A 27719-nucleotide genomic window follows, 5' to 3' on the forward strand; every position below is an offset into this window, starting at 1 on the left:
AGATAATGGTCAGATAATATTTAGATGTTTAAATGGACCAAAACTTTTGTGTGAAAATTGGTAAAATTGTTACTATAATGACTATATCTTTATTGCTGGAACACATGTTCCACCCACGTAAGTAATATTTGAAAGTGGAACTCTTGACCTTTCCGTTGATTCAAATTATGTTGATGTACGTGGTCAGATTACAGAGTCACGGCCTATTTTATACAGGGATCCCACAGTTTTAATTGTGTAGTGTAATAACAATCACGCGAGATATCGCAGTTATAGCTCAACACTGAAACATTTTTCCAAGAGGTAAGAGTTTTCGTTAAGGAGAATGCCAATCATCTTGGATAATAATGGGATAGTAGTTAGCGGGTGAAATTGACGCTAATTTTTGTGGGAAAAATATTTCTTGTTCCATATTTTGAATTCTTAGGGGCATGTTCCGGCAAATTAGGAACGCGAAACTTGAAAACTAACTCATGACCTATCCGTTGATGCATATTGTGGCAATATATCGGTTAAATAACAGAACTACTATTGTCGAACATATAAGTGGGTTACTTTATCGTTTTGGTTTAACTATATTTACCGCATGCTAGAAAATGTCGCAATCATTATGGAAAAGTTTTCAAATCATGATAAAGAAATTCCAAGTTTTTTTTTTTAATTGATGCAAATTACAATTCTGTACTGGGTCTGAAGTTTGTGTACCACCTTTGGTAAAAAGCAATGTAATACCTCGAAATATTAGTCGTTTTATACCTCAGCCTTTGGACTAACGATGGTTTATACACTTCGATACGACCAAATATGTGTCTAATCGAAATAATGGTTTTAAACTCTAAGTATGTTTGGCGGAAATTCGTTTCATACAATTTGGAGTCGACTTAGACCTGTCTATCCGTCTGTCTGGCTGGTGCAATCAAATTATGAAGTTCGTAATATTTTTCTCGATATTAGTTTAAGATCGAAAATGAGCCACATGGACCCACTCCTTCTTCCTACGCAAAAGTTCACAAATTTTCTGTAAAATGGCGCGAACGATAACTCTTGAAGGGAGCAATTAATTTGGTCCCAATTTTGCACATCATATTATTTCTTCTAGACATACGTAGGGTTCGAATATGGACTATATCGGTCCCGACCTACGGGTACCTCACACACAAAATTTGGGAAAAGTGCAGTGTGGGGACTCGTCTCGGATCTATTTGAAGCAAACTCGTGATACAAAACAATATATTTTATTTATTTTTTGGTCAGAGGCTAAGGTTATATCTTCGTCAGCACAGCGGAAAAAACCGTCTAATGCTATTTTTAAATTCTTTTAGTTTCATTCTTAATACAAATTTTAAAACAAATTATAACGTGTCGCAATAATATAAAATTAATTCCGTGTAAAACTACTGCTCAGGGCAAGTGGTTATCACATGGAAGCGGATATATTCGCTTTGGAATAAAACATTGACTTTTTAACCAAATAAGTGGTTTGCCCATTACGACCGCAGAATATTATCCGACCATCACCACAATCAATTCCCATCACGGTCCAAAATTTGGTGACGATCTGATCAAAATTGCAATCTATAGCGTGATTACGAGGTTTAGATGGACAGACGGACAAGGGGACGGACAGACACACATATTCAGACCGACTCAGCTCGTCGAGACATTAATTTTGGTATATAAGTATGGTTACACTATGCAACACTAAAAATGCAAACAACTTCTAGTATGCATTTTTTTGAAAACACATATTAAGACTACAAAAACCTTAGGTCTTGTCAGATCCAGTTCGGGCTTTACGATCTCATCTTAACTGGGCTAAAACAAAGTTTTTTTTGCATTTATCACGCCTTTATTTCAGAAACGATTAGGAATTTGGCTTTGCTGTGTTTGTCAATATTGTAGCCCTAACCTGGTGGAACTTATGCTTTGAACAGATCACATAAAAAAATGCCAACATTTTGGTCAGTATCAGCTAAACTATTAGGAGTTGAACCAAGTAACCTTTTGCAAAAATCTTCCAAATAAAGTTCTCAGCCATTCTTCAGAACAGTCTAATACTTTAAAATGCTTACTTCATGTTGTTTCAGCGGTATTTTGCATCATATCTTTTACAACACGTATTTCAAACACAGTTCACACCAACAGTTTATTCTCGCATTTCGGATTTCACCACATTTTCGACATATTTATTAAATCGTCATTGGCAAATATACTGAAAACAACGTGATAGAGGCATTCACATGTTTTGAAGATATGTGTATTACATTCCACCGAATATTTTTCGAAAAGAAAACATTAAGAAAATAATTAACGGTTTTGGAGATATGGAAATTTTCGATTTTTTAAAAAAATTGAGGCAATAAATTTATTTTTTCGATTTCATTATTTCTCCCAATATTTTATTCTTGCCCTTATCTACAAATTTGCTTCAGAGGTGAGATTAAAATTCACACAGGTTTCATAGATATAGCGCAGAATTGCTTTAAAAAGTCAATATTTAACCATGTTTAGATGGGGCCATTAAATCCAAGGTGGATCTGACACAGCAAAACCCAACTAGGGTTTCTGTCGTTTGGGTCTATACTTTCAAAAAATCTTCAGCTACAATTGTTTGCACAAATTTACCTTAAAATCTTACACAGTGTTATACGACCATTATTTCGATGTGCTACAATCTTTTGGGCCAAAACCAACTAATAAGGTTCAAATAATTTGTAATTTTTGCTAAGTTCCACCAATATAATATATTTTTATACGTTGATTAAAATGACTCCTTTTTTGTAAATATTTACCATTTTTTTCAAGTAAAAGGAAAGGTACGTTCAATAAATACATACTAAATATGTAATATGATCACAGGCTTTTGCATTTTTAAACATATGTTTTAATGGTAAACCAAAAGTCGGAGAAGAAGACATATTCTGAAGAAGTGCCGAGTGAAATGCGTAACTAAATGTTAAAGAAAATTACTGATCATTTTTTTTATTTGAGGGTGGAATATAAGATCGTTGAAGACTGAATTCAGAGGTTCAATTTGCAGGCCACACATCATCACATTTTCAATGATCGTACTATTTCAACCATCCAAAACTTGCCTACAAGTGGTGTCTCAAGTATACTGCACATTGGTGGCGAATTTGATAAAATAAAAATTAAGTAACAGTGTTTTATTTATAAATGCACTAAAACTAGAAAATAATATTTATCTTAGCCTCAATAAAACGGTTGCCGTTTATTGCCTTTTAATTTTGAAACCATTTTTAATTTAAATACAAGCATCCATTTAAAAATAAAACACTGTTACTTATCTTTAATTATTTTTTATTCATTTTTTTAAGTAAATAAATTTGTTTGGCCACTGAGAACCCCATAACCAAATTCAGTCAATTTACGCCGAAAGTGTAAAAAAAATCTTCAAAATACCTGAAAACGGGTGGTACTGTTATATCAAAACCTGGATCTATGTCCACATTTTTTTGGTGGGAAAAAATAAATGCCGCGTTGCAGCCAATTCGGGCTAAGAATGAAGCTAAAAACCTCAAAATATCTGAAATCGGGTGGTACCGCTATAAGGAGACCATAGGAAAAAATGGACCCATATTGGTTTTGGTTTCATATTCGTGAATTGTCGTCCAAATCTGAAAAGTGTGGAAAGTTTTTGTTAGATTGATTAACTCCAACTTTTTTAAAAATTAGTTACTAGCTTTAAGCTAAAACAAGTAAAAAAGTATCAGTTGGCTTTGCCGACAGAGATATACCCTCAGCATGTGTATATTGAAACAATTTTTTCCCAAAATACGTATGTATTTAGGGGGTTTTAAAAATTTTAGGCGTTTGAACAGACAAAAATTTTGATTAGGATTAAAGATCAAAAGTTTTGCGGAGGAGATACTAAAAGGAATGGATCGACATTGACCGTTATGGAAGTGGATCTCCAGCCGCAACATATGGTGCCACAGGGGGTTTTTACACTCTTCGGGCTGTTTGCTCAAGAAGTATGGACTTGCCCCTAAAAAAACTTTTAACATCGTAAATGAGGCAGCGAATGCAAGTTGCTTCAACAAAAATCAAAGTGATTCGATATCAGGTCTTAAAGTGAACTCATCCGAAATTTTGTGTGGGAGGTAACGGATAGAGTGGACGAATATAGTCCATATTTGAACCTGATCTATGTCTGGTAGATATATTAGGATGTGTAAAGTATAGACCAATTCGGCCACTCCCTTCAAGAGTTACCGTACGAACAATTTTTCCGAACATTCTTGAACTTTTGTGGGGGAGGTACCTAAAGGAGTGGACCGATATGGCTTATCTTCAAACTTAAACTATGCTTGGAAAAAATATTACTAAGACCACATTTTGGACCGAATCGGCAGATCCGTTCGATAGTTATCGTGCGCTCCAACCACCTTACACGGTGTCATAGGGGTTTTTTGCAACTTTCATGCTATTTTCTCAGGAAGTATGGACTTGCCCCTGATGAAACTTGTACTGTCGTATGGAGGGCAGTGAATACAAGTTGCTAAAACAAAAATCAAAACTATTCGAGAGATGGCCCTAAACTGAATTTTTCCGAAATTTTGTGTGGGAGGTACCCGAAGGAGTGGATCTATTTAGACCATATTGGAGCCTCATATTACTCTGGTAGAAAGTTTACACTATACAAAGTATGGACCAAATCGGTCACTCCCTTCAAGAGTTATAGTGCCCACAAACTTTCCGGACATTTTCGAACATTTGTGGGGGAGGTACCGGAAGGGGTGGACCGATGTAGATCATCTTCGAACTTAAACTAAGTTTGGGCAAAATATTACGAAAGCCAAAATTTGAACCGAATCGGTTCATCCGTTCGAGAGTTATCGTGCGCTCCAGCCAGCAGGACAGACAGACGGACGGACATGGCTAGATCGACTCCAAATTGTCTGAAACACATTTCGTCCAAACATACTTGGGGTCTAAAACCATTATTTCGATGTGGCACATTTTCATCGTATCAAAGTGTATATACCCTCCTTAGCCTAAAGGCTAAGGGTATAAAGACAGACAACCAAACAAATTAAATAATAAACGAAAAATGTGCAAATGTTTGTACGTTTTGTTTATTTATATTATTGACAAGTAAAAAAGTATCAGTCGGATTTGCCGACAGAGATATACCCTCAGCCTGTGCAAATTGAAACAATTTTTTCACAAAAAAATTATGTATTTAGGGGGTTTCAAAATTTTGGTCGTATGAACCGACAAAATGTTGATTAAGATTAAAGTTCAAAAATTTTGCGGAAAAGGTACTAAATGGAATGGGCCGACATAGACCATGGGGGTGCCATAGGGGGTTTTTACACCCTTCGGGCTGTTTTCTTAAGAAGTATGGACTTTCCCCTGAAACAACTTTTACCATCGTAATTGAGGCAGGGAATGTAAGTTGCTTCAGCAAAAATCAAAGTGATTTAATAGCAGGTCTTAAAGTGAACTTATCCAAATTTTGTGTGGGAGGTACGGGATGGAGTGGACAAATATAGTCCATATTCGAACCTGATCTATATCTGGTAGATATTATGAGAATGTGTTAAGTATGGACCAAATCAGTCTCTCCCATCAAGAGTTATCGCGCGCACAATTTTTCTGAATATTTTTGAACATTTATGGGGTAGGTACTTGAAGGAGTGGACCGATATGGCTTATCTACGAACTTAAACTAAGTTTGGAAACAATATTACGAAGGCCAAATTTTGGTCGGAATCGGCATATCCGTTCGAGAATTATCTTGCGCTTCCACCCATAAACATGGCGTCATAAGGTTTGTTTTTTCAACTTTCAGGCAATTTTTTTAGGAAGTATGGACTTGCCCCTGAGGAAACTTGTACCTTCGCATAGGGGACAGTGAATACAAGATGTTACAACAAAAACCAAGGCGATTCGAGAGCAGGTCCTAAACTGAACTTTTCCGAAATTTTGTGTGGGAGGTACTCGAAGGAGTGAACCGATTGAGTCCATATTGGAACCTCATCTAAGTTTGGTAGAAATTACACGATGTGCAAAGTATGGACCAAATCGGTTATTCCCTACAAGAGTTATCGTGCGCACAAGTTTTGCGACAATTTTTGGACATTTGTGGGGGAGGTACCTGAAGGAGTGGACCTATATGCCCATCTTCGAACTTAAATCGAATCTGGACAAACTATTTCGATACCCAAAATTTGAACCGAATCGATTGATCCGTTCGAGAGTTATCGTGCGCACCAGCCAGCCAGACCGACAGACAGACAGACAGACGGACGGACATTGCTAGATCTACTCAAAATTGTCTGAAACGAATATCGTACATACATACTTGGGGTCTAAAACCATTATTTCTATGAGGCACATTTTTGGTCGTATCAAAGTGTAAATACCCTCTTTAGCCTAAAGGCTGAGGGTATAATTAGCGTCAGTAATAATTTCAGACTTCAGCAGAAACTTCATCACGCCATATCTCGGAAGTTCGACTCACGGCGGATCTGTCCTTCGATATTCTTAATATACTTAATATCTTTGTTAACTGCAGTTTTAGTATATGTATATTTTCGTAGATAATTTCGACGTTCTAACTCGCTTCTTTCAATGTCCTTTTCGTCCTTAATTTTAAGAACCGCTATAAAGGTACCACGAGTTGGCGTTTTTCAGCTTCGAAATATTCAGCAAAAATGTCGCTCTGAAAATTTTAGATATGGTTCTCATTAAAAACTTATCAATATTGTCGCGTTTTCATAGTCTTTTTGTACATTCTTCCGGTTTTTATTCAGAAAAAGACTATATTTTGTTTTTTGTATATTCGGTATTTATTGGTTGTTTGAATATACTGAATATACAAAAACACAAAACATAGTTTTTTCTGAGAAAAGACAGGGTAAATGTCAAAAATGACCATGAAAACGCGACAAAATCGATTAGTTGTCAATGAGAGTCGTACCTAAAATTTTCTGAACGACATTTTTTGGAGAACGTACTTTTATAGCGGTTCTTAAAATAAAGGACGAAAAGGACATTGAAGGAAGCGATTTAGAAGGTCGAATATATCTACGAAAATAATCTTCATTCGATTTGACTGATGACATGTCATCTCAGAATAAACTAAAAAACAGTTAACAAAGAAATAACGCTAATGTCAGATGCCTTACAGGGTCTTCAGCAGAAACTTCATCACGCCATAACTAGTAAGTTCGACTCAGGGCGGATATGCCCATCGGGATTCTTAATATACTCACCAAGCGTTTTCATCCCCAAAAGGAATTTTCTCTGCCCCAGATTTTCACCTCCATTTTGTGTCACATTGATTTTGGTCATATTCTCAGGCTATTTAGCAGTCGGCATAAAGAAAAGTCACTGTCGGCGAAACTCTAGCAAGCATATAAACATACCCCTTAATGACACCCACAAGGAAGCACAAGACGTGGCCGCCCAAAAATTCCTGCCATCAAACAATTAGGACAAAATTAAATCATTCTATCCTGATAAACTAACTTGTATTTATTTAGTAACCAGTGAGTGTTCCAAAGTAGAATAATTAAAGGAAAAAGCCGAAAGAAACTAATTTGCTCCGGATGATTGATTTCTTTTAACATTTCCTATTTTTCACATACAAATTCAAACTCTTATCTATTAAACATTTCCGTAAAATAGATCACGTTTTGGTATTTACTCCTACCACAAATAACCCAATTCATTCTAAGCAAAAAAATGCCCAAGAAAACATGAAATGACAACAAAATATTGACATTAACCACTGCCACAGAAAGAATTTGAGATGATTTCTTTTCCTTAATTAAGAAGAAATATTGTTGGGTAAATAAATAGAGAAATGACGGAAAATAAAAACATGAATATTTTTTGCGGTTTACCATTTCTTGATGATGATGAGGGTTAATCCGTTATGTTTAACTTTGTTTTGTTCCGTTTTTTTGATGTTGCTCTTTACTGTAGAGACGACATTTTGACGCCAATGTTGAAGTTAATATAATGATGATGATGACTGGATAGACGGCAGAGAGAAAAGAGCAATACGATGATTTCCAATAAATGATGATTTCTCCTTTTTAAGGGTAAATATCCTTAGGTTGTTTTGGTTAATTGAGTAAATAATTCATTAATTTTTTGTTGTAATTATAGTTGATGATGAAGACATAAATTGTCATATTCAAACACTGGCACACACAGACACAGGGATAAACACACACAGGGATAGACACACACATACACAGTTATAAAACACTAAGACACATTTTATGTAAACAAGTTATAATTAAATTTATTTGTATTTATTTTGATTTCCGGGGCAGAGGTTTGGGGCGTTGACGATTAAACACAATAATTCATAAAGTTATTATTCTTTTCAATTTCAAATAAAGATTTTTGTTTTATTTTTCTCAATTATGTTGTGATTTAATTAAATTAACTTATTTCTTTGAATAACTTATTTCTTTGAATATCAAATCAAGCGATTGTTATTTTTTATAAATTCGTTTTAGCTCTGTCTACTAAATACTAATTGCAGGGAAACCTCCGTAAAACAAAACCTACAAATGTATGTGTACATTCAGACTTATGTATATATCTAAATAGCTTCTATGTTAACTAACCAACGAAATTTGTTTAATTAAGGGCGTGCTTCTTCTTTTTGAGGGTAATTTACGTTATTTTTATTTTAAATCTCTGGGGGCAAAAAAAAACAAGGCAACAATGACTGTAAACTCTTTTTTGTGGGTGGTTTGAAGGTAATGTCGCCGTTTTGGTGGCTTTGAAGATGTTTAATGCTGGGGTTTTATCTTTGCCGTTGAGGTTAACTGTTCGTTGTTTTAAATTTAGATTTTAAAATAAAATTTCACTTTAATTTTTTGTCACAAAATATTTTTTTTATATTTTTGTAAATTTTGTGGTGGTTGTAAATTTGGCAATTTTGTTTTTTTTTTTTTTTTATTTGCTATATTTTTTCATCTAATGTTGTTTGGTAGTATCACTAATATATTACACTAAAATCATCTATCACTGACTAAATATATAAACGATTTTTGTCTTTTTATATGTATGTATATTTGTTTTCAACAATTATGACATTTAACATTTAATGCACACAAACAATGATTTCTAACAATGATGTTCAACACATTTATGGAAACCAAAAAATATGTAGACTCTTTTTTATCTTTAAATTGATTTTATTATTTCATTCCATTCATTTCTTTTCTTGTCACAAATTTTTTTAAATATTTCTATTTATTAGATTTTGGGCCACAGCATAGATTTTTTCTCTTTCTTTTTATTTGATCTTTGTAAATTTGAATTCTTTTGTTAACTGAAAGTGTTTCTTATATCTGTTATAAAGAAAAGAAAATGTGATAACAATAACTTGGGAATTTGGTTCTGTGCCTTCCCATGATACTCTACACCACCACACTAATCTTCAATTGTTTTTAAGTTATTTATAAATATGTTTTTATACCCTACATCAATATGTGGGGAGGGTATTATAAGTTGGTTTTGGCCAAAAAGTTTGTAACGCATCGAAATAATGGTCGTAGACCCATACATATGTATACCAAAATGAATGTCTCGACGAATCGATCTGGCTATGTGTGTCCGTCCGTCTGTCCATCTAAACCTTGTAATCATGCTACAGGTCTCAATTTTAATACGATCGTCACCAAATTTTGGGTTTTGATGAAGGTCCCGGAGGCGAAGAAGCCTATTGATTTTGGTAATGGTCGGATAATATTCAGGGATCGGAATGGGCAAAAAACTTATTTACAAAAAAATAAACATTTTATTTCAAAGTGAATATCTCCGTTTCTATATGGGATAACGAAAGCAGAAAATATCACGAAGATATCATAATAGCCGCTAACAGAACCCAACTTTTCATCTTTGCGATTTTACACAAAGAGCTTTGGTTGGGGACATTCTAAAAGCAAAGTCTGACTATGAAAGTAGAAAAATGTCATATGACCAACTATCACAGCTTAAAACGTGGATTTTTAAATGAAATTTTATCAGCAACTATCACAGCTCAAAACGTGAATTCTTAAATGAAATCAACCATCACAGCTCAAAACGCGAATTCTTAAACGAAATTTTGTCACAGCTCTAAACGTGGATTTTTAAATGAAATTTTTTCAGCAATTATGACAGCTCAAAACGGGGATTTTTAAATGAATTTTTTTCAGCGACTATGACAGCTCAAAACTTGGATTTTTAAATGAAATTTTATCACAAACTGTTACTGCTTAAAACGTGGATTTTTAAATGAAAATTTATCACAAACTATTACTGCTTAAAAACGTGGATTTTTAAGTGAAATTCCATCAGCAACTAACACAGCTTAAAACCTGAATTTTTAAATGAATTTTTTTTAGCACTTATCACACCTCAAAACGAGGACTTTTAAATGAAATTTTATCAGCAACTATCATAGCTTAAAACGTGGATTATTTTATGGAAATTTTATCAGCAACAATCACAGCTTAAAACGTGGATTCTTTAATGAAATCAACTATCAACTATCATAACGTGTATTTAAAAATGAAATCAACTGTCACAGCTCATAACGTGGATTTTTAAATGAAATTTTATCAGCAACTATCACAGCTCACAACATAGATTGTTTTAATTAAATTTAATAACTAAACTAAATAAAATTAATTTAATTTGACTTCAATTTAAATTAAAATAACATTAAAGTTTAAATAAAAATCAAAATAAAATTAAATTATGACTAAAATTGATATTGAATGAAAATTAATAAAAAATTCAATTAAATTTAAAAAAACTATATTCAATTAAGAAATAAATTTAAATTACGATTAAGCAAGATTAAATTAAAATTAATTAGAATTAAATAAAAATTAAATTAAATTTATTTTTACATTAAATTGGTATTAAATTAATTTAATTTAAAATTAGAATAAAATTAAACTAAAATTAAGTAAAACTTAGTAAAAATTAAATTTAAATTAAACTGAAATTAAATTAAAATCACTAAATCACTATTAAATTAATTTTAAATTAAACTGATAATAAATTAAAACTAAAACAAAATTAATTAATTTAAAATTAATAAATAATTTGTTTTTAATTTTTTTTTGTAACCACGCTACACGTCTCAATTTTGATTGGATCGTCACGAAATTTTGGATGTAATGGGGGTCCCAGAAAAAATACCTACTGATTTTGGTAATGGTCGGATATTATTCAGGGATTGGAATGTGAAAAAAATTATTTGGAGAAAATGCCAACGTTTTATTTCAAAGCGAATATCTCTCTTCTGTAAGAGGATTATCGAAAGCAAAACCTGGCAAGGAAAATAGAAAATATCACGTTTACAACGATGTGAAGTAGGCTGTCATAGATGGTCAAACAACAGAGATATCAAAACAGTCGGTAATGAATCCCTTTTTCCATTTGTTGTGCAATCACAATCGGATCCCCAAGAAATTTTGGTGGTTGATGGGGTTCTCACAGAGAAAGAAGACTATTGATGGAAGCCCATTTTTTATTTGAGTTGTACTGACGATGCACGTAAATACGTTTCAACAAAATTAACCTGTATTAATGAAGACATTCAGAGCAAAGGCGCTAATACCCTAGACAGACGGCAGCGTTAATTTGCATTAACTGCCTTAATTCAAATTAATTCGTGCATTATCCACATTCTTAATGCACAAAATCAAAGGAAATTTAAACTGAATTTATCAATTTCAATATTGTAATGCTGTTCAAAATGAATTGTCTTTTGTCAAATTTCCATGTTTAAGAAAATAAAAAGGGAAAGCAAGTCAGCAATTTTCGCGTTTCTTCAAAATAAGTAGTGGTCTTTCGCGAGTAGAATAGCAGCTAATAGTTTTTCACGCCTTCTAACAAATCTCTTTTTAAAATTTTTATTTTGACAAAAAATGTCATTACCCACCATACCAATTCTATCGAAAATTATATCTTTCTCAAATGTTTTTTAAAGTTTTGCAATATTTTTATAATATTAAAAAGACTCAAAAATATCGCGAATAAATTAAATTTATTTTTGCTTCATCGTGGTGAAAAGATCAAAGGTAGAAAGTGTATTTGTTTCGCATATTTCGGCGAACTTTTGTAAAGCTTTATGAAATGGTCTGCTGGGTACAAACAAAAAACACAAACAGCTGTTTCATAAATGCAGATACTATCGTCTGTCAGGGTGAAAAATTAATTCAAATTAGGACATTTTTAATGCAAATTAACTCTGCCGTCTGTCTAGGGTATAAGCTATCCCAATTTTAATATTTTGCATTTTACTAGTCCACAGGGGTAGTGGTGTATACTATAGCCTTAACTCACTTGTATAAATTTGTTTTTTTTTTTAAATTCTGCTATAAAGTAGAAACAGTGCCTGAAAAAAAGACCGGTTCCGAAAGCTCTAAATCCCCTACGACCACCAACTAACATGACTTTTGAGCACGATAGCTCTCGAATTGAGAGTACGTTTAGCTTCAAATATTGCACATCCCATGGACAATCCCAGCAAAATTTGAGAGAAGGGGTTCCATTCGATGACGTGATTTCATGGCATCTTTTGCATTGGTTCAAACGAAGTTCTGAAAGATCCGATCTTTTCGTTAGGAAGTCGTGAAAGATCCGATCTTTTCATCAGCATTTGAACCCATGCAAAGGAAGTCGTGAAAGATCCGATCTTTTCACCAGCATTTGAACCCATTCCATCGATTCAATAGAGACGAATTTTGTGTTTTTATCTATACACATTTGTCTAAATATATAAGATTAATTATTTACGATAGGCTTGATGTTGTCGGAGACTCGAAATCACAACCAACGTTGTTAAAACTCTCGTCGTAGTAATAATGTCATTGCAAGGAAAAGGTCAAATGACATGCCAAAGCATTGGTGAAAATGACATCCCAAAGCATTGGTGAAAATGACATGTCAAAGCATTGGTGTAAATGACATGCTTTGGATCCAAAAACGAATAGCATCTTTTGGGGTCCACGCTCATATAAAATTCATCGATGAAGATGCTAAAAAGATGACATGCCAGATCACTTTCACCCATGATTGAATGACATCTTTGGCATCGAACATTTCGCTGGGATATTATTAGTGGTCAAGCCTATACTTCCTGAGATAATGGTCAGAAAGCTCCAAACACCCGTAAACTCCAAACTTTGATCCACCCACTTGTGGTAACTCCATCATTTTTTTCGAATCTTATTACAATTTCCACAAATGGTAGATCGTGCGGCCACGGCCAAAAAGCCACTGTTGTTTTTTTGGGGAAGTCCATACTATTGATGCGGATTTTATTCGCGTAACCGCTGTTGTCTAAGTCAATGATATATGTATGATCACTTTTTGTTTACATAATACCTAAAATAATATATGCTCTGTTTTAGAACCTGCAAACATGTATAAATTTATCGCTCTTTTTCCTTTATGATATCGAAAAGAGAAGAGAGCAATATTAAGGCATGTTGCAAAAAAATTGCGATCATTCAGCCCAATTCCAATGAGAAAATTAATAAACATTAATAGTAACATGATCTTCACACAACAGTCAAAATTACAAAATTACAATCCCTGCTGGGATTTGAACCCACGTCCTCGAAAACATAGCATTCAAAACTAAACTGATAACTTCCAAAGGCCGTGCAAAAAGTGTCTGTCATAGAAACCATGCAGATGAACGGGCAGACATCCGTCGCTGTATAAACACATTGCACGTGAGAAAGCGAAGTTCGATGACACGGAAGGCACTCCCACAGCCGATATGTCTGATGAACTGCCTAAAAAAATAGTGAAATCGGCCACATAATTTGGTGGTTCGAATCTTCGGAAACTTGAAAAAGGAAACACTTGAAAATCTCTCTGATCATTCTCTTCAACCCCAACAAAACATGAGCCGTTATAGCTCATCTTCGAACTTGACCTGCCTATGAAAAAAAGAAAAATATTGCGCTCTAGCTCAATTTTTGTTGACGCTACATTGATTACAACAAACGGACATGGATAAATCGACTCAGAATTATATCCTGGTAAGGAATACATATTCTTTATAGGGTTGCAAATGTTTATTTCAATTCCTTAAAAAACGGAAAATCAAATCTAATATACTCTCCATAATATGGTGTAAACACACCAAAGTCGTGTTCTTGTAATAACAAGTAAAAAAGCATCAGCCGGCGTTGCCGAGAGAGATATACCCTCAGACTGTGTGGATTGAAATACTTAAAAAAAACTTATGTATTTAGGCGGGTTTAGGGTATGAACCGACAAAAATATGGATAGCATTAAAGCTCAAAATTTGCGGGGATATGGATAGATAGGGATTTTTTTTACCATACTAGCGTACGAAAAGTATAATATCGCTGAAAACAGGACCACTAAGAACACCTTCCGTAAAAATGTTCAAAAGGTCTAGGAACAGACCCTTAACCACTAGGGCTATAACCAAAAAAATACCACCACATAGCCGTGTAGAGCATGAAAAACTATTATGAAATACGGTGTCAATTTTTCTCTACCGCGAAAAAAGTTTCCGCACCAAATGCATTGAAGTTCTGTAATGCATTTTTTAATTTTATCTGTCATAACAACATATTTGCTTTTCAATAAAATTTTTATTTTTTTCTTTAGTTTTAGTTCGGCTCTAGGTCCCTTTGAATAAAACAAATGTTGATTTTTGTTTTATATCTGTATTTATTTACCGATATTTCGATCGTCTCCGACGATCATCATCAGGGATTTATTTTATCTTTAAGTAAAACAAAAGACATTTTTACATGAATATAAACAAAAATAACAACTTTTAATTACTTTTTAATTGTTAAGTGGATTGCAATTTACACTGTCTTTTCTCCATCCCAGGTGATTTCCAACTGAACTATTTTCTCTTTTGATATTTTTGAATTGTGTTTCTATAAATCTGCGCACAGTGTTCTGTGTCAGTTTTAAAATTCATCCTACTTTCTGTAGGGACATTAATTATGTGTAACATCTCAAGCATATACCGACGTTTATAGTTATTTTCTTGTGTTAAAATCTTTACATCTTTAAAGTTTGGCGTATGACCTGTAAGAGCGCAGTGTGCAGCAAGTGCTGTTTTTTGTTCCATAGGTTTGTTCTTGGCCTTTTGGTCCGATTTATGGGCACTAAGTCTGGTTTTGAGTTTTGACATCGTGGTGCCAACGTATACTTTTTGACATGTGCTCGAACTATCTCCATTGCAACCTATTTCATATACAACATTTGATTTGTCGTCAGTTGAGAGTTTCGACTTTGTTCGGCTGAAGAAGGTATTATTGGTATTACTGCTCTTAAATGCCAATTGGTATTGATCTTTGTTATATAAATTAGAATTGAAAACTCTTTCCGAGAACCCTGGAATGTATGTAGACCTCTTGTAGATTTTGGGTTCCCGATCTGGGACGTCTGGTTTTTGGGTTTTAACCTTTTTGATTAACTCAGAGATTGTTCTGTTTGGAAAGTCATTCATTCTCAACAGTTTTCGTATTTTCTTTTCGTTTTCTGTGTGAAAAGTTTTGTCACTAATATTGAGTACCCTCTGTATGAAGTTTCTTGCCGTATTGATTTTAATTTGTCTCGGATGTTTGGAGTAAAAATTGATAATTCTTCCCGAGGCCGTTGGTTTTTGGTACCAATCTACCAAAATTGTGTTATCTTTCCTGGAAATAATACTATCCAGATATGGGAGTTTATTATTAGATTCACCCTCCATTGTGAATTTCAATTGTCTGTTAAACCCATTTAATGCTTCCAATGTGCTGTCAACTTCATTTTTCTTTACAATGCAAAATATGTCATCTACATATTTTGTCAATAGTCTCGGTTTTATATTTAAATTTTGCATTGTTGTGTCTAGTAATTCTTCCATTACAATATCTGCAATAATGGGAGATAATGGTGATCCCATTGGCATACCTTTTTGTTGTTCATATATCTTATCTTCGTATAAGAAATATCTGGAATCTTTGATGCATGTTGTTAAAATTTCTATAAATAAGTCCATGGGAATATCTGTATGTTCTTTGATTGCCGTCCATTTGTTTTTAATCGTGCTTGTTGCCAGGTTAACGGGCACGCTGGGAAACAGAGAAACTACATCGAAGGATATTAATAATTCGTCGTCGTCAATGTGTTGGTTATTGATTCGCATTTTAAAGTCTACCGCGTCCTTAACATTATACCTGGAATCTTTGGTTAATGTTTTTAAAATTGTTGCCATATATTTCGACAATTCATATGTCGGAGAATTTATACATGAACATATTGGGCGTAAAGGTATATATTTTTTATGGATTTTGGGAAGTCCATATATTCTGGGGGCAACAGACGTTTTACTCATCAATTTATTTTTGTCAAAATCGTTGATTATTTGCAGGTCGAATAATCGTTTCACTAATTTATTATTCTTTTCCTGTAAGCTAAAGGTTGGATCTTTTCTAATTCGACGATAAGTACAGAAATCCATAAGTATATTACTCATTCTTAAATCATAGTCTGACTTTGTCATGGTGGTAAAACAGTAGCCATGACAAAGTCAGACTATGATTTAAGAATGAGTAATATACTTATGGATTTCTGTACTTATCGTCGAATTAGAAAAGATCCAACCTTTAGCTTACAGGAAAAGAATAATAAATTAGTGAAACGATTATTCGACCTGCAAATAATCAACGATTTTGACAAAAATAAATTGATGAGTAAAACGTCTGTTGCCCCCAGAATATATGGACTTCCCAAAATCCATAAAAAATATATACCTTTACGCCCAATATGTTCATGTATAAATTCTCCGACATATGAATTGTCGAAATATATGGCAACAATTTTAAAAACATTAACCAAAGATTCCAGGTATAATGTTAAGGACGCGGTAGACTTTAAAATGCGAATCAATAACCAACACATTGACGACGACGAATTATTAATATCCTTCGATGTAGTTTCTCTGTTTCCCAGCGTGCCCGTTAACCTGGCAACAAGCACGATTAAAAACAAATGGACGGCAATCAAAGAACATACAGATATTCCCATGGACTTATTTATAGAAATTTTAACAACATGCATCAAAGATTCCAGATATTTCTTATACGAAGATAAGATATATGAACAACAAAAAGGTATGCCAATGGGATCACCATTATCTCCCATTATTGCAGATATTGTAATGGAAGAATTACTAGACACAACAATGCAAAATTTAAATATAAAACCGAGACTATTGACAAAATATGTAGATGACATATTTTGCATTGTAAAGAAAAATGAAGTTGACAGCACATTGGAAGCATTAAATGGGTTTAACAGACAATTGAAATTCACAATGGAGGGTGAATCTAATAATAAACTCCCATATCTGGATAGTATTATTTCCAGGAAAGATAACACAATTTTGGTAGATTGGTACCAAAAACCAACGGCCTCGGGAAGAATTATCAATTTTTACTCCAAACATCCGAGACAAATTAAAATCAATACGGCAAGAAACTTCATACAGAGGGTACTCAATATTAGTGACAAAACTTTTCACACAGAAAACGAAAAGAAAATACGAAAACTGTTGAGAATGAATGACTTTCCAAACAGAACAATCTCTGAGTTAATCAAAAAGGTTAAAACCCAAAAACCAGACGTCCCAGATCGGGAACCCAAAATCTACAAGAGGTCTACATACATTCCAGGGTTCTCGGAAAGAGTTTTCAATTCTAATTTATATAACAAAGATCAATACCAATTGGCATTTAAGAGCAGTAATACCAATAATACCTTCTTCAGCCGAACAAAGTCGAAACTCTCAACTGACGACAAATCAAATGTTGTATATGAAATAGGTTGCAATGGAGATAGTTCGAGCACATGTCAAAAAGTATACGTTGGCACCACGATGTCAAAACTCAAAACCAGACTTAGTGCCCATAAATCGGACCAAAAGGCCAAGAACAAACCTATGGAACAAAAAACAGCACTTGCTGCACACTGCGCTCTTACAGGTCATACGCCAAACTTTAAAGATGTAAAGATTTTAACACAAGAAAATAACTATAAACGTCGGTATATGCTTGAGATGTTACACATAATTAATGTCCCTACAGAAAGTAGGATGAATTTTAAAACTGACACAGAACACTGTGCGCAGATTTATAGAAACACAATTCAAAAATATCAAAAGAGAAAATAGTTCAGTTGGAAATCACCTGTGATGGAGAAAAGACAGTGTAAATTGCAATCCACTTAACAATTAAAAAGTAATTAAAAGTTGTTATTTTTGTTTATATTCATGTAAAAATGTCTTTTGTTTTACTTAAAGATAAAATAAATCCCTGATGATGATCGTCGGAGACGATCGAAATATCGGTAAATAAATACAGATATAAAACAAAAATCAACATTTGTTTTATTCAAAGGGACCTAGAGCCGAACTAAAACTAAAGAAAAACTTGAAGATCAAAGGTCAACTAAAATATTCAACAAATAAAATTTTTATTTTTTTGTAATCTAATTTAAAATCATTATCAAAGCGTTCTGGACCAATTTGTTCTCAAATCGCGCCATTTCGGACCACATTAGGATTTTTTCACACTATTGCAATTTTTGGTTTTTCTTTATAAACTCGTGAATTTTATGTTTATATTTTTTTAACCTATCGGACAAGAGAATGTGGAGTCATTTGCAACTAAGTCGCGAAAGTTACAGGCTGTTTTTGTTGACTTTGCCTGTGAGAATTGTATTTTTTTCTATAAATATTTATTCAAACAAAGCAAATTTAAAATTTTAAGTGAAAAAATTTCAAAAGGGTTTTAGTAATCACGGCCGGTGCGGGAACTTTTTTCACAGAATCGGTCTTAGAAACGCGTTTTCATTATTAGGATAAAATTCCCCACATGGTACTGGTGTTGTATTTTTGTAGAAAACAAATACAATTCTGACAGGCAAGGTCAACAAAAACAGCCTGTAACTTTCGCGAATTCGTTGCAAATGACCCCAAATTCTCTTGTCCGATAGGTTAAAAAAATATAAACATAAAATTCACGAGTTTATAAAGAAAAACCAAAAATTGCAATAGTGTCAAAAAATCCTAATATGGTCCGAAATGGCGCGATTTGAGAACAAATTGGTCCAGAACGCTTTGATAATGATTTTAAATTAGATTACAAAAAAATAAAAATTTTATTGAAAAGCAAATATGTTGTTATGACAGATAAAATTAAAAAATGCATTACAGAACTTCAATGCATTTGGTGCGGAAACTTTATTCGCGGTAGAGAAAAATTGACACCGTATTTCATAATAGTTTTTCATGCTCTACACGGCTATGTGGTGGTATTTTTGATATTTGCAAAAAAGTGCAAAAAGTTATATCCCTATTAACCACACATAAATGTTGAACATTTGTGTGGGTGATATCCCAAGGATTGGACAGATAGGGTCCAAATTTGAACATAAACTAAGTTTCGACAATATTTAGAGATCCAAAGTTTGGGCCAAATCGGTTGCATTTTAGCGAATATTTTCGAACTTTTTTGGGGGAGGTACCGGAAGGAATGGACCTATAAGAACCTGATCTATATCTGGTAGATATATTAGGATGTGTAAAGTATGGACCAAATCAAGAGTTCTCGTGCGCACAATTTCTCCATTTTTGAACTTTTGTGGGGGAGGTACCTGAAGGAGTGGACCGATATGGATTATCTTTTAACTCTCGGGCCATTTTGTCAGGAAGTATGGACTTGACTTTGTGTGGGAGGCACCCGAAGGAGCCGACCGATTGAGTCCATATTGGAATCTCATCTGGTAGAAATTTTACGATGTACAAAGTATGGACCAAATCGGTCACTCCCATCAAGAGTTATGGTGCGCACAAAATGTCCGAACATTTCCGAACTTTTGTGTGGGAGGTACCCGAAGGAGTGGATAAATATAATAAAATCTAACAAAACTAAACATTTTAGGTGGGTGCCGCATAAAAAATCCGACATCGATTTTTTTAAAACCACCCTAGTGTGGATTGTATGGATCAATTAGACCCACTCTTTCGAATACCTTTCCCATACACGCCTAAAATTTGTGTTTTAATACAAATTAAGACCTAGTCCTGAAAGCGTATATGTTTACTTACCCCCAGTCATGTTGCCAAAAATCCCATTTTTTAAGTTTTTTGCAAGACACATTTTGATCTACTTTCGGTACTTTTTTAATAAAATATATTGCAAATGTCCACTGCGGACAGAAATACCACCTCACACTGAGTGAATTCAAAATTTTCACACAGTAAAAATTCTTTTAGCCAAAAATTGCGTATATCTGAATTTTGTGGCCTTTTTGGACATACGAAATTTCCGCAAAAAATATAGATTTGTATTAAAACTCAAAGTGTTGCGGAGGAGGAATGGAACGACAGAGGAGGTCCAGAGCCCAGAGCTTTTCTACCATTATGTCAGGAAGCATGGACTTGCTCACGAAAAATATAATATCGCTGTAAACATGGCCACTAGGTGTACCTTCGATAAAAAAAATCTAAGGATTCTAACTAAAACTAAGTTTGGATAAAATATTATGAGATCCAAAGTTTGGACCGAATCGGTTGCTCTGTTCAAGGAATGTCCCTCCCGCGTATCATTTTAGCAAAAAGACCGATAAGCACCATGTATGAACTTTATCTAAAATTTGCAGAAATATAACGATATGTAAAGTTTGGGCCAATTTGAACAGTAAGAAAGTTGTCGTGCGCACCAGTTAATACACATGGTGGCGGGGTATAGGTTTTTAAACCTAATAGGGCAACAGGAAAACCCTGTTTCAAAAAAATCAAAACTATTCGAAAGCAGGTCTTAAACTATATTTCCCGTAATTTTGTGTGGAAGGTACCCGAAGAAGCTGACCGATATAGTCCATATTCGAACAAGATCTATTTCTTGATGTGCAAAGTATGCATCCATTCTAGAGTTGTCTTGCGTACCATTTATCCTAAAAATTTTAACTTTTGTGGTAAAGGTACTTGAGGGAGTGAGCCGAATTTTGGACCAAATCGGTTGACCCTTTTGTGAGTTATCGTGTGATCCAGCCAGATGAATGGATGCACATTGCTTAAATGACTCCAAATTATTTCTATGAGACATACTTTAATCGTATCAAAGTAGTTTTCCATTCAAAGGTTCATACCGACTTGACGTATTTGTAGGATCTTAGTTATGTTTTCTGTTCATAGAGATCTCGAAATACTGAATAACTGCTGATTCTAATGGCAGTTAAAGACCACAACTTTGAAAAAAGGAACTTACGGCACCTCCATCCATAGAGGAAATATGACATTCATTATGGTTTTCCCTAGTATACAAAGGTGTTCCGATAAAAATAAAATGTACTAGATTTCTGTAGTGATTTGAAGAGCTTTCAAAAAGTAGATATCAATTTGCATAAGTCGACTTGCGTATTTTATACCCTAAGTATTTGTGCTAACGATGGTATATATGTACACTTTCATACGGGTAAAGTCTGCCTCATCGAAATAATTGTTTTAGACCCCAAGTATGTTTGGACGAAATCCGTTTCAGACAATTTAGAGTCGAATTAGCAATGTCCTTCTGTCTATCTGTTTCGCTAGCACAATAACTCTCGAACGGATGAATCGATTTGGTCCCAAATTTTGGCCTCCGTAATATTTTGTCCAAACTTAGTTTAAGTTCGAAGATGAGCCATGTCGGTCCATTCCTTCGGGTACTTCTTAGACAAAATTTCGGAAAAGTACAGTTTTAGGGCTGTTCCTGAATTCCTTTGGTTTTTGTTGCAATAAGTTGTATACGCTGCCCTTATCACGATGGTACAAGCTTTTTCAGGGGCAAGTCCATACTTCCTGACAAAATGGCCCTAGAGTTGTAAACAACCCCTACGGTACCATGTGAAGCGCACAATAACTCTCGAACGGATCAGCCGACTCGATCCAAATTTGGCCTTCGTAATATTTTGTCCAAACTTAGTTTAATATTGATAATAGGTGTGGACCCTTCCGATATCTCCCAAAAAAATCACAACTTTTCGCTAAAATGGTACGCACAATAACTTTCGAAGGCAGAAACCGAGTCCGTCCATTCTTTGCACTTAGAGAATCTTAGATGAAGTTCGAATATGGTCCATATCCATATTCTCCTTTGGGTAACTCCACCAAAAAGCTCAAAATTTTTTAAGTGTGGTTTAGAATTTGTTCGAAGATCCTTTGGTTTAAGTGTGGTTTAGAGTTTGTTCGAATATCCTATGGAAATATGTATAACGATGTTACTCCTTGTGGTCCTGCTTACATCGATATTGTTTTTTCGTGGGCAAGTTCATGCTTCCTAACGTAATGGTCCAAAAGCTCTGAGTTATACGTTGACGAACTGAAATGACTGGATGGTGCGATATCTATTGAAAATAAATATCACCCGAAATGGACAGGTGCAACCAACAAATTATGCGAACGGTTTTATTTACAAACCACAGATGTGCATTTTATACCATCAGAACTCAAATGTGTAAATCAAAATCCAAGGAGGCCTTCTGATAAACACAAGAAAATACCATAACCTCCGGGAACCACACCTCTGGATGAAGTGACGGAATTTTATAATCCCGGCTGTATTTTAATTCCAAGTGGAGGTCTTGACACCATCATCAGAACACTATTTAAGTTTTGCATAACCGAAGATTTAAAAAACTTTCAAAATTTCAAAACTATCCGAGATAAGACAGTCAGTACACTGCACCACAGCAAACAAAATATAGATGTTGTGTTTGGTGCTACCAGAAAGAGTAATTTGCTACATATATATAGTCCATCTTTGAAGGGTAAAGTTTGCACCAAAAGGTTCTGCCTTCAAGATTTGAAGTGAATACCAGGCTGTCTGAAAACCTAAAAAAATCAAAATTTCTCCAAGTCATTCTGGGCTGACTTTGCAAACGTGTGAATTTAAATAGAAATGATTATTCATAGGATAAAATTGCAGTCTTTCATTGAAGGGTTAATTCACGCGCTACAGCAAAACATTTTCTCTTTTTGAATTCATTTTTCATTTCATTTATTTCAGTCAATGGAATTACAATTCCTTACAGACTAAGATAACAATTCAAAAATAAATAAATTTTAAATATTAAAGTTTAAGTAAAAGCATAATAAATTAAGCATTTAAATGATTCTTTAGAAGCACTAAAATCAATGCATGGCTTCTGATCTTTTTGAAAGTTGAGATTTATTAAGTTAAGATTTCTGAGTGTACGCGTCAATGGCCCATTACATTCTTATATGAATTGTAACACTTGATTGTTCCAGTAAGCCAAAGCCAGTCAGGCAAGTAACAATAAATCATGGCGGTGGTGTCAACCAACTGTCTAATGATTACGATTGCGATAACACACATGTCATTTCCTTATGGTTTTTGCGTGTTTTCGGCTTTAGTGAAAATTAATATAAAAACGTCAGTGGTAATAAAAATTCGCTTAAAAACGTTTGTACTCTTGATTCGAAATAAAAGTGATAACAAATAAAAAGCATTTATTTGGATTAAGATTAGAAAGGATTTCTCTAAGACTTCTTCTCTTCAGAGATACTTTTATTCACGTTTATAAGCGAACGTTTCTAGAAATGAAAAATAGATTTCTAGGTTTTTGTTTTGCTCATATATAACGGATCGAATTTGAATTCGAATCGTCTTAGGGAAACAGGTCATTAATATAAAATACATTTTTACTCTGTAAGAGACACAATTTCAAAAATCGTTCCATTGGGCCAAAATCATAATTTTTTTTAAAATTACATATTTCGAAAAGATAGGTGTAGTGGTGTAGGTTATCATTTGTTTTCTTCTCATGTAAAGTATTTTGTTTAAAGTTTTTTCTTAATCCGGATTAAAGGTTAAACAGTGAAGATTGTAAGACAAGGTCTAGGTCATATTGTTGCAGCGTATATTATCCGTAGTCAGCAATAGCTTCCATTTTATACGATGCAAATTGTAACGGACTACACTCGGTATGTAGTTAGCCACTCATCTATGAATATATTTTTTATATTATATATTGGAAAATAGGTAAACTCGTAACATATGTTATCCACCATTTTCACATCCTACACTTAATTCACTGGAATTATTTCCATTCAATGGTACATTTTGTATTTTATAATGAATTTAAAGCCATGTGATGATGATTTATTAGGAAACGAGTAAATTAATCCACAAGTGTGTAAACTTTTTGCAGCATCCAATTTCAATACACACAAGCATAATTGGATTCCACCTTATCCAATGCCACAACAACTTTATTCATTCTCTGAATTTTGAAATGAAATTCAACACAACTAGAAAATTCACAGAAATTCGAAACCATTGTGGACGCCGACGACTGGCTTTATTTTAGAAATTTAACACAAACTCTGGTTGGCAGCACCACAATACACTTTAAACAATTTTCACTTGAATTTAAGATTTATTTTTATTCGACTCTTTGTATTCTTTATTTCTACTTTCATTCACCTTTTTTGTGAGTGATATTTTTTTATATCTCCATTATTTTGTTATTACATAGAAATGATTATTTATTCAAAGAATTCAAGAACACAAGCCAAGTTAACCGAAATGAGAGATGCAAGATAAAGAGGCGACAAAGTAGGAGGCGGCGAGAAAGCGAGAAAAAAAGAAAATCTATTTTTGTTGATTGCTGTTTCGGGCATATGTCAACACGCGCCAAAATAATGTTTGCGACTAAACTGGGCGAAAAAGACTAGACAGCCAGCCGTGTACGGCTGAAGCCTGTGTTTCATTTATGCTCTCCATCAGTTACTCTCCGACAATATGGTACTCTCAAATGAATAATACATAAACGTAAAATAGTAATGCAAGGTCCTTTGGAGCGTAAAAACAAAAAAAGCAACAAGAGTAAAAGCAACCTTTAAATTAATATTATTGTTGTTGCTTTAGTTGTAGTGTTACATTAACAATGACATTCACAAATACAAGGATAAATGTTAAGCAAAGCGATTCATTGAGAAAAATATTCATAGCAATTCTCAAAAAGCTTTTTTCTTCAATAACACAGCTCCCCTTCTCTCTTTGTTACCGCACACACACACACCTTTAAATGTAATGGAAACGTATACACAAAATATAAAAGTAAACAAAAAACATATGTTTTGCTAGCGGCGTTTTTATTACAGGACTCTCTCACACACAACCACCCTAAATGAAAAGTTATTAGTTGTTGTGGTATGTATCCTTAGAAAGTTTACAAAGCTTTACCTTGAATACAGCTGTAACCAAGTGGGGGGTTGAAAACTTTTGAAGGTTAAAACAGCTGAGCATAACATAATGAACCTGTTGCTCTTTCTTTTAGCTTTTTGCAGCTATCTGCATATGTATTCTCAAAATGGTACTAAATTTTAGATTTCTGCAAAAAAGTTTTGTAGCATTTATCTAACAGTTTTTGGAGCTTTTTCTCTTTGGATAAATAGTAAAAGCTGTGAACAAGTTTCTCTTAATTTCAAACCCAATATACATTTTAACCAAACTTAAAAAGTCATCTTATATACCTTGTTAAGTGAGGAGGTGTATTAAAATCATGTGAGTATCGAAATAACATCATTAAACAATAAGGACTTGTCGTTTTTGAAAGACGAAATTTTAAAATTTTGCCAAACGAATTTTAAAAAGGTTGTTTTATCACACTATTACTTAAATACACATAGCCCAGAAAGTCCGCGTTCACCTCCTCACTTTTCAAAAATGATACAAAAACACTACACAAATGTTTAAATGAGAAAAATTTTTCGTGCATAAATTCTTTATTCGCATTATTTAGTACAAGAATAAAACGAACAACTCCAGAAAATCCATTACTATTACGAAGATGAGAAGAAGAGAGAAGTCTCCCCTGTCCCGCCTGGGATGTTTGTGGAACGTTGATTAAAAAATGGGGGAAAACTGCAAAAGATTCCAAAAAAACTAACGGTACGAATGCTGGAGATTCTGTTGTACTAAGACCTATTTTTATTACCAATATTTTTTTCGATTGTAGCCAGAATATACAAAAAAAATCTGCCGTATCGCATCCCTACACAACTACCATATTTTTTATTTCGAATTTCCAAAACTACGTATCATATAGCAAATTTCAGATTTGACTCCTGGTTTTAACCCTTCTAACATATATTCAAACCCCAATTCACTTTTCCAGCTTTATCTGTTCCCCTGAAACCCATTATAGTACTATTTAGTACTTTTTGTATAAATAAGTACGAATTTTAAAAGCCTCCTCCCTACCTCCACTCTAAACACGAATTGCTAATCTAATGCCAAATTTCAAAATTCCAGTTCTACCCCTTACAAAATCACAAATTGTACAAAATTCTATACCATATAGCCAATACCAAAAGGTGCCAAATTTTGTACCATTTAGCACTCTTTGTACACGATTTTCCAAAATGTACTTTCATATCTATACGTTCACCTAAACCCAATTTATAGCCAATGTAGTTCCATTTAGCACTTTTCCATAAGTACGAATTTCCAAAACTACCTCAATCCTACACTCCAACAGTAATCTGTTCACGCAAATAGAAATTGTAGCGAATTCTGTACCATTTAGTACTGCTTCGTGCACGTTAGTACGATTTTCCAATGCTACGTCTATATCTCAATTCTATATTCCAACAGTAATCTTCCATATTCCATATTTCAGGATTCCAGCTCTTCAAATCCAAATCATACTAAGCTCACTACCATTCAGGACTTTTCGACCTTTGGTACATCTTTCTTACTCTTCATCAGTGACCCCCATTCCAAATTTCAGGATTCCAACTCTATCCGTTCACCCAAATCCAAATTGTACTAAATTTAGTACCATTAAGAACTTTTCGTGTACTTATGTATAGTTCGAATTTCCAAAAACCTTTCCTTGCTACTCTCCACCAGTGACCCTTATTTCAAATTTCAGGATTCCAGCTCTATCCGTTCACCCAAATCCAAATTGTACTAAATTTAGTACCATTTAGTACTTTTCGTACCCTTATAGTTCGAATTTACAAAAACTTTCATTGTTACTCTTCATCAGTGACCCTCATTCCAAATGTCTGTATTCCAGCTCAATCCGTTCACCCAAACTCAAATTGTACTAAATTTAGTACAATTTATTACTTTTCGTACTCTTATAGTTCGAATTCCAAAAACCTTTAATTTTTACTCTTCATCAGTGGTCCTCATTCCAAATTCCAGGAATCCGGCTCTATCCGTTCAACCAAATCTAAATTGTACTAAATTTAGTACCATTTAGTACTTTTCGTGTATTTATAGTTCGAATTTCTAAAAACCTTTCTTTGTTACTCTCCACCAGTGACCCTAATTTCAAATTTCAGGATTCCAGCTCTATCCGTTCACCCAAATCCAAATTGTACTAAATTTAGTACCATTTAGTACTTTTCGTACCCCTATATTTCGAATTTACAAAAACCTTTCATTGTTACTCTTCATCAGTGACCCTCATTCCAAATGTCTGTATTCCAGCTCAATCTGTTCACCCAAATCAAAAGGGTACGAAAAGTACTAAATGGTACTTTTTGTACCCTTATAGTTCGAATTTCCAAAAACCTATCATTGTTACTCTTCATCAGTGACCTTCATTCCAAATGTTTGTATTCCAGCTCTATCCGTTCACCCAAATCCAAATTG

At 33.9% G+C, this 27719-nt stretch overlaps 1 long non-coding RNA gene across 2 annotated transcripts in view; it reads right to left on the minus strand.

Annotated features, from left to right (window-relative positions):
- The window catches only part of LOC141396920 (uncharacterized), a 110437-nt gene extending 85674 nt beyond the window's left edge, over positions 1-24763 (minus strand). Inside the window, exons 1-2 of one of the 2 annotated variants that reach the window (XR_012411272.1) lie at positions 24534-24763; positions 7878-9328 (exon numbers count right to left, since the gene is read on the minus strand). This is a non-coding gene — a long non-coding RNA (uncharacterized lncRNA). Of the gene's footprint in view, positions 1-7877; positions 9348-24533 lie in introns of both variants that reach the window. The other variant, XR_012411271.1, reaches the window with a different exon arrangement.
- Positions 24764-27719: the final 2956 nt, after the last annotated feature.

Source organism: Musca autumnalis, unplaced genomic scaffold (genome assembly GCF_047663935.1).
Source record: "Musca autumnalis isolate F117 unplaced genomic scaffold, ASM4766393v1 scaffold_3, whole genome shotgun sequence".
NCBI lineage: Eukaryota > Metazoa > Arthropoda > Insecta > Diptera > Muscidae > Musca > Musca autumnalis.